This window comes from Ornithorhynchus anatinus, chromosome X1 (assembly GCF_004115215.2).
Source record: "Ornithorhynchus anatinus isolate Pmale09 chromosome X1, mOrnAna1.pri.v4, whole genome shotgun sequence".
Taxonomy (NCBI): Eukaryota; Metazoa; Chordata; class Mammalia; order Monotremata; family Ornithorhynchidae; genus Ornithorhynchus; species Ornithorhynchus anatinus.
In genome coordinates, this window is record NC_041749.1 from 37,022,586 (window position 1) to 37,031,644 (window position 9,059).

The 9,059-nt window shown below is 45.7% G+C and overlaps 1 long non-coding RNA gene across 2 annotated transcripts; it reads right to left on the minus strand.

Annotated features, from left to right (window-relative positions):
• Positions 1-1,744: 1,744 nt before the first annotated feature.
• Positions 1,745-6,506, minus strand: LOC114806383. 2 transcript variants are annotated; one of them, XR_003754413.1, is made up of 3 exons: positions 6,351-6,506; positions 4,286-4,475; positions 1,745-1,949 (listed from the first exon to the last, which is right to left on the minus strand). It is a non-coding gene; the product is annotated as an uncharacterized LOC114806383 (long non-coding RNA). The 2 variants fall into 2 exon arrangements; XR_005659468.1 differs by lacking the exon at positions 6,351-6,506 and adding an exon at positions 4,834-4,876.
• Between the last annotated feature and the right edge of the window lie 2,553 nt (positions 6,507-9,059).

Here is a 9,059-nt window from a genome sequence, read left to right on the forward strand (position 1 = left end):
CGTGTTCCGGTCCCAGCTCTACCTCTTACTTGCTGCGTGACCTTGGGTGGGTCACTTGACCTCTCGGTGCCTCCATTTCCTCATCTGGAAAATGGGGAAAAGCTGCCTCCTCCTCTTCCCCCTTAGGCTCTGCACTTAAGAGGCAGTGTTGCCTCATGGAAAAAGCATATCAGAGAACTGGGTTCTAATCCCAGTTCTAACACTTGTCCGTTGTGTGAACCTGGGCAAGTCACTTAGTTTTTCTGCGTTTCAGTTTCCTCATCTGTAAAATGGAGATGAAATCCTCCTCCCTCCTACATAGACCGTGAGCCTCACGTGTGTCCAACCTGATTAACTTATATCTATCCCGGTGTTTAGTATAGTGTTTGGCGTATGGTAAGCACTTAATGAGTATCATAAAGAAAAAAATAGTGGACAGGGAGTGTGTCCAATCTGATATCATCTATCTGGTCCTGAGCTTAGTTCAGAACTTTGTTCATAGGTCATACTTAATTAATAGCACTGTTATTAATTTTCTTGGTTCCTTCACTGTGCTTTAAAGGGTAAAATAGGGCTTCAACGTTCTCTCTAAAGGAATTGAGAGCGTGAAATTACTCCCTAAAAGATAGTGGGCAGTGATCCAATATGTTACAGAAGGGTTTTTTTGTTGTTGTTGTAACAGAACAGCTTGTAACAAGATTAGCTTGTATCTACCCCTGCGCTTAGAACAGCACTATTGTTTAAAGGAGGCCAATTCTGTGAGGACTCTGGGGCCCAAGAAATGGGTGGAATTGAAGTCGGCAGGTCAAATCATTTCCACAGAGCCCTTCTTGTTAAAGACGATCCGACTTCAAATGACAAAGACGACCCTGCTCTCCGTCATCTCTGATCACCCTTTCTTCCTCAAACAACAGCCACAGGAAAAAAGTCAGCTCAGAGGCAGCCAACCTTCATTTGATTCATTAGGCATGATGAAAATTAGAGGGGGGGAAATGAAGATCAAACTGCGCAGCTTGGCCTGGATGAGTTCAGTAGGAGCGAGGTAGGGCCTGGAAGGAAATGCCAAGACACCAGAATCATGGCCTCTGAGGCTTTCAAGACTTTCCAGGTCCTTCCCATTGATATGCACAGTGCTTTTCTCTCCAATTATTTGTCAGACTTTCACATTCTCTGGAGGGGGACCAGTTAGATCTGTGTTCTTGAAGCCATTTTCCCAATACCGTCTAATCCCGGCTGCGTCATTTGTCTCCTTCACTCCTCTGTTCCTCAGTTCCCTCACCTGTAAAATGGAGATTAAGACTGTGAGCCCCGTGTGGGGTCCGGACTGTGTCCAACCTGTTTAGCTTGTAGCTACCCCAGAGTTTAGTACAGTGTCTGGCACATCGTAAGTGCCTAACGAGTACCATAGGAAAAACAAAAAGGGCTGGATGGTGTTGCGACTGCAGACAACACATTTATAAGCACCATCTCCTCGAGCCTTTTGGCAGGGTAAGAGACCGGTGCTCCCTCTCTGACTTGTGGAGGAAAGTGGATGAGGGGCAGCGCCAGAAAGAAAACGATCTTAATGATGTTCTCCAGCCAGGCCGACAGGCTCCACCCATTCCCTGGCCACAAACCTCGAAGCTTCTGCAGTCTTGCTATCCGAAGAGACTCTGCATGAGCTCTGAGGGATTTCGCTGTTTTCCCAGGATTGGAAAGGTTACCATTTCAATGCTGACCCAGGACCATAACGACTTCTTCAGTCGGCTGCTTGCAATTGATCGCATTTATTGAGTGCTCACTGTGCACGGCACTGTACTAAGTGCTCGGGAGAGTACAATATAACAGACATATTCCCCTCCCGCAACGTCAGAGGGAGGGATTTTAATTCTAGGGAATGGAGACCCCCGGGTATTGACAACCCTCGGTCCATTCTGCTCCCGGGGTTGAGTAGGGTAAGATTCCCTCGTCTGGTAGCTGCAACTGAGCTCCTGTGGGAAGCAAAGTAAAAAGAAAAAGAATTAAAATCCCAGGTCTAAACACCACCGGCTCCACTCTGCTCCCAGGATTGAGCAGAGTAGGACTTCCCTTGTCAGTAGCTACAGTTCAGCTCCTGTGGGAAGCGTAAAAAAAAGAAAGGCATTAAAACCCCAGCCATAAACACCTCTGGGTCCCCTCTGCTTTCAGGGTCGAGCCGAGTAAGGATTCCCTCATCTAGTAGCTACAGCTTAGCTCCTGTGGGAAGCAGAGTAAAAAAACATAAATATTTTAAACCCCAGGTATAAACACCCCTGGGGCCACTCCGCCCCCAGGATTGAGCAGACTAGGATTTTCCTCGTCTAGTAGGTAAAGTTTAGCTCCTGCGGGAAGCAGTGCAGAAAGAAAGGAATGAAAACCCTCTGCCTTTTCAGAGTCAGCCGTTACCTGTCTTGCTTTCTGTCAGTAGTAGGGTTTTCCCTCATCCTCTCCGATCCCATATAGCTGGATTGCTGTGAGCTCCATTTTATGACCCTCTAGCTGGGCCTCAGAAAGATTTGCAGCAGTTTTATGTGGCTTTTCTCCCCTCAGTTTCTAAACACCTTTCCTTTTTCTTCTCAGGCTCTTCCTCCTCCTCGTTATTCTGGAATGTCCTCTCTCTGACGAGTCACCTCATAGCCTCTCCCTGCTCCTTTCTTTTTCCTTTATATGTGGTATTTGTGAAGCATTTACTATGTGCCAGGCACTATACTAAGCACTATGTTAGAGGCAAGCTAATCGGGTTGGGCACAGTCCATGTCCCACGTGGGGCTCACGGTCTTAATCCCCGTTTTTGCCGCTTGTCAGCTGTGTGACCGTGGGCAAGTCACCTTAACTTCCCTGTGCCTCAGTTACCTCATCTGTAAAATGGGGATTAAGTGTGAACCTCATGTGGGACAACCTGATTGCCCTGTATCTACCCCAGCGCTTAGAACAATGCTCTGCAGATAGTAAGTGCTCAACAAATACCAACATTATTTTACAGATGAGGGAGCCGAGGCACAGAGAAATGAAGTGACTTGCCCGTATCACATGACAGGCAGGTGGCAGAGATGGGATTAGAACCCAGGTCCTCTGAATCCCAGGCCAGTGCACTTGTCTGCTGTGTGACCTTGGGCAAGTTACTTAGCTTCTCTGTGCCTCAGTTACCTCATCTGTAAAAATGGGGATTAAAAAAAATGTGAGCCCCACGTGGGACAATCTGATTACCGTATCTACTCCAGCGCTTGGAACAGTGCTCTGCACATAGTAAGTGCTTAACAAATACCATAATTATTATTATGATTATCCTCATGTGCTTCCTTAGATGTATGAACTTGTGCATTTTTAATCATGCGTGACTCTAATACTAATAATAATTACGGTATTTGTTAAGTGCTTACGGTGTGCCAAGCACTGGGGTAGATACAAAATAATCAGGTCAGAAACATTCTCCGTCCCACATGGGGCTCACAGTCTAAGTAGGAGGGGAGTAATGTGACCTAGTGGATAGAACACAAGTCTGGGATTCAGAACGACCTGGGTTCTAGGCCCGGCTCTGCCGCTTATCTGCTATGTGACGTTGGGCAAGTCACTTCTACGTGCCTCAGTTTCCTCAATTGTAAAATGGGGATTAAGGCTGTGAGCCCCATGTGGGACTGAGACTGTGGACCAGCCTGATTACCTTGTATCTACCCAAGAGCTTAGTAGAGTGCCTGGCAAATAGTAAGCACTTACCAAATACCATAAAACAGTATCAAATCCCCATTTAACAGATGAGTAAACTGAGGCACAGATCATTTAAGTGACTTGCCCCACGTGGGGCAGGGACTACGTCCAACCTGATTAGCTTGTATCTTCCCCAGCGCTTAGAACAGGGCTTGACACATAGTAAGCACTTAACAAATACCATCCTTATCATTATTATGCGAAGACAGTGCTCTGGCCAACGAAAACCTGAAAAGGATCAAGGCTGAGGTGCGGCCCGCAACGGAAAAAACCCGGAAATTGCGGCACTGCAGGGAACCTGAAGTGTTTTTTTTCCCATCGTGCAAGAAGTCTCACGGCAAAACGCGCCTTTCCCCAGAGCCCTTCACCTCTGCTGGGATGAGAGTGTCCCCCGGCCTCTCTCCAAACTATGGACAGAGTTAGAGGAGAGGACCACACTTAGATGATACGACTTGGAAGAAGGGGGTTCGGAAGAGGTTTGATGTGCGCGCCCCCCTAGCTGAGGCTTCGGCCACAGCTGTGACGTCTGGACTCTGCCGTGAGGAGCCCCAAATTATTTTCCGCCAGCCCTATCCCTCTTACCGAATATATAGTCATCACTGACCTTTATATTGTTTTTCTATCCTTATTGTTTCAATCTTCATTCCGTGTCTGGTGTCCTTCCCCCTTCGGCACACAGTAAGCGCTCAAAAAATACGGCTGAATGAATAAATGAATCCTCATTCTTGGGTTATGAGCCTCTTGACCACCACGGACCGCGTCAAATTTTCACCGGTGTATTTCTTTCCTGAAAGCTTAATCCAGACCGCCACACAAAGTAAGCGCTCAGTAAATACTATTACTACTATTTGGTTGACATTTGGCAGGTCAGTACTTCATGTTGATGATGCATCGATGCCTCAGTCATTATTCTATTGTTGATGATTCATCTTAGGTTAATCAATTATTGGATATTGTGCATCCGCACTCTCCTTAACAAAATCCCTACTAGCTCTTAGAATAAACACTCCAGATGTTCATTCATTGCCAAACTTTCCATTTCAAAAAGGTAGTGCCTGAGGGGTCAGTACTAAGATACCTTTTGTGAAAGCGTTATTTAAAACTCCAGTTAAATTTTGTTAATGAGGTGTATATCTCCTTGATTCTATTTACCTTATTGATGTTGTCTTGTTTTGTTCTGTTTTCCTTTTCTGTCCGTCTCCCCCGTTTAAACTGTGAGCCCGTCACTGGGCAGGGATCGTCTCTGCTGCCAAATTGTCCATTCCAAGCGCTTAGTCCAGTGCTCTGCACATAGTAAGCGCTCAATAAATACTATTGAATGAATGAACTCCCAGAGAGATGCAAGATACTGCAGACTAGCACTGCAAAAAGACTGAAACAATGTTTGGGGATTGATGTTTGTTTCTTTTCTTTTTTTTTCTTCTGATGCTGTTCTTAGTTAACTGAGGAAATACGATTGGGTGGAGAGAGAGAATGAGAAATCATCTTATTTCTCCATGTTTCCTAAATTTGCCTCAAAGGGGCATCTTGGGGAATCAGGCTCATTGTCAATCGACCGACACCAGTATTTATTGATCCCCTATTGTGGCACTTAAGTGTACTATTGTGTGTATTTAAGTGCTTGGGAGAGTTTACTAGAAGCACCAGCTTTCACTCTAATGGGGACGGTGGAAAGATAACATTACGGTTCAGTGGAAAGAGCCTGGGCTTGGGAGTCAGAGGTCATGGGTTCGAATCCCAGCTCTGCCACTTGTCAGCTGTGTCACTGCGGGCAAGTCACTTCACTTCTCTGTGCCTCAGTTTCCTCATCTGTAAAATGCGGATTAAGGCTGTGAGCCTCACGTGGGACAACCTGATTACCCTGTATCTACCCTAGCACTTAGAACAGTGCTCTGCACATAGTAAGTGCTTAACAAATACCATCATCATCATTATTATTATTGACAAAGAAAGGGAGGAGGAAGAGTAAGTTGTAAGAGTTGGAGGGACCCACATTTTCCATTTTGATGGATGGAAAGTCAGGATAATACGTCACAGCACAGATTGGTGTGGGAAGGAGGCTTACTGCCTGGTGCTTGGCAGAGAAGTTGGAGAGAGCCTTAATGATAAGGAAAGGATTCTGAATGTGTATCTTAAAAGTACACATATATTAAATACACAGAAGGTAAAAGAGGCAAAGCAAATCTACAAAGACAAAAGCAAGAATATGCCATAAATAAATGAAAAGTATATAAGCTGACAGAAACACAAATGCTTTAGTCGCTGATAGAGCTGTCAAGACCTGGGAGTTGGGAATTAGTGAGGGAATCCTTTCTGGAGGAAGAGATCTTTTTAAGAGGGGCTTATAGGAGAGGAGGGGTTTAGTCTAGAGAGACAGGGTGGGGAAAGGTTAAAGGTGTGAGGAGTGGGCTGGAAATGGTAGGGTAATTAACATGCTTCAGTTGGAAACTTTTCTGAGGGAGCTAATTGGGTGAGCTGGGCTGTGATGGAAGAAGAGAGCTGATGGTTGAGAGGGAGACAACTGGAAGAGAGCCTTGGTTTTATTTTTAGGTGAGAAGAAGGGAACGGGAAGATATTTCCACCAGCATTTTAAGAAGATGAAAGGAAAGGTGGCACTGTAGGATAGACAGAAGACTTCAATCAATCAGTAGTATTGCCTGAGTGTTTACCTTGTGCAGAGCACCGCACTAACTGTTTCGTGGTGTTACAGTTGGCAGACACGATCCATGCCTCCAAGGAACCGACAACCTAGTGGGGGAAACAGACAATAAAATAAATTCATTCATTCAGTCGTATTTTTTGAGTGCTTACTGTGTGCAGATCGACGTACTAAGCGTTTGGGAAGTACAATTCAGCAAGAAATAGAGACAATCCCTGCCCACAGTGGGCTCACAGTCTAGAGGTACCAGGTCTTTACAGGTATGAGAAGCAACAGAAGGTACGGGTTTGTACAGAAGTGCTCTGGGGGTGAGGCGAATATCAAAGTGCCGAGGGGGTAAAGACTTAGAGAGTTAAGCGACATAAAAGGTGCCATCCACTAGGCCATGCTGTATGCCCCCCTCCCTCTCCCCAACCTCAATGTCAGCCACCGTAACAATTAAGACCAGCTGCGTAGGACACAATGAGATGACATCACTGTACTTTATGGCTGCATCAAAACAACTGCTGTTTCTGAAGGCTGCAGGAGGAGGTAGGAAAGGCGGGGAGAAGGAAGGACAGACAGGGAAGAAGAAGAAAGAGATAAGAAAATGTGGGAGAAGGAAGGGAAGACAGAAGAGGAGAGGTGAGGAGAAGAGATGGACTCTCCCCTCATGACACTGTGTTGTGGGGTGATCTGGGGGGGGTCCCAGCCTTAACCCAAGGCACTGGGAAATGTTTTTACATGCCCGGTCACCACTTCCTGGATCGGGTCGCCTTTAGTTCCAAGAAGAATTGGTTATAGTTCCCAAGCCATATGTTGCAGATCCCTGAAATAGGAGATGGGAGAGGGAAATGTCAGTCCAGGGAATAAAACTAGATTAACTCATTAGATTGTAAGTGCCTTGAGGTCAGGGAATGTGTTTTTCTTCCAGTATTTCCTCCCAAATACTTCAATAGTAATAATTATAATGATGGTATTTGTTCAGCACTTACTATGTGCCAAGCACTGTTCTAAGCACAGTGGTAGATACAAGGTAACCAGAATGTCCCACGTGGGCTAACACTTTTAATCCCCATTTTACAGATGAGATAAGTGAAGCCCAGAGAAGTTAAGTGGCTTGCCAAAAATCCCACAGCTGGTAAGTGGCAGAACAGGGATTAGAACCCACGACCTCAGATCCCTAAACCGGTGCTCTTGCCACTAAGCCAGGCTGCTTCTCTGTTCTTCAAGTACAGTAGCGTTTCAGTAAGCATCACTGGATGAATAAATTAATGATAATGATGGTACTTATTAAGTGCTTACTCTGTGACAAGAACTAGGGCAGATAAACTAGGGTAGATAATTAAATCAGACACAGTCTCTGTCCTGGGGATTAAGTACCTGTTCTCCCTTCCTTTTGGATACTGAGCCTAATGTGGAAAAGGGACTGGGTCTGATCTGATTATCAGGGCCTCGTATAGTGCTTGGGACATAGTAAGCGCAGCAAAGTAATAAATACCACGGTAATTATCATTATAGGGTAAACAGGTTTCTTAGTCCCACTTCCTAAGCTCTTCATTTCCCTGTAGAAGCTAAGCTCCCTTTAGACTCATTTTGGGCAGGGAATGTGTCTACCAACTCTGTTGTAGTCTCCCAAATGCTTAATATAGTCCTCTGCACACAGTAAGCGCTCAATATATACCGGTGATTGATTGATTTCACCACTTTTATCCCTGTGAGTGGTAAAGAAGGTGTTGTATCAGAGTGGCCCAGCCAAGTCACCCTGGGAACGGTACCAGGATAAAAGACATCCAAGTTAAGGCAGAATGGCAAACACTCAGAGGCTTTGGTTCTTCATCACCGAGTTTTTCTCTCCTCGACAGTGCTGATTTTGGACTTTTAACGCTTTTAATAATAAAGAGTGAGAAGCGTCGTTCTCCCGACTGGGTTAAATATGCGGTCGAATGGAAGGGGAGGGAGGGAGGAGGAGAGAGACGAGAGAGATCTATAATAGGGAAAGCTTTGGGGTATTCCACGTGGTCAGAGTTTCCTGCTAAGAAGGTCATCTGGGGAATCACCTGGCTTCGCTCATGAGTCAAGGCATACAAAACAGTAATTGCTCTACTGCGGAGAGTGGAGTATCTAATAGGTTCTGACAGTTCTGGGTTAAATCCACGCGTGATGTTTTCCGGAAAGACCTCCAGATGGCAGAAGCAAAATATTCTACCTACTCTACACCTAGGAGACCTGCCTAGTCACTTGGGGACAGCTGAATATCCTTCTTATCCTCTTCCCCCAGCCCACAAAATACAATATTTAGACTCAGGAGAATTCCAGCTCATCTACAGTTGATTCAACCAGAGGCCAGGGCAGCTTTAAGTCACACGTTACCTTCTAACAGCTCTGAAGCCGTAGGCGTCAAAGCTGCTGCAAATATTCCAGATACTTAGCATCTTCCTCCAGGCCGATCGATCGACCGACTGTAAGCTTGTCGTGGGCAGGGAATGTTTCTACCTACCAACTCTGTTGTATTTTACTCTCCCAAGCTCTGCGCTCGGTAAACGCTCAATTTTCTGTTCTATTGTACGCGAAGCAGCGTGGCTCAATGGAAAGAGACCGGGCTTAGGAGTCAGGGGTCATGGGTTCAAATCCCGGCTCTGCCACTTGTCAACTGTGTGACTCTGGGCAAGTCACTTAACTTCTCTATGCCTCAGTTACCTCATCTGTAAAATGGGGATTAACTGTGAGCCTCCCGTGG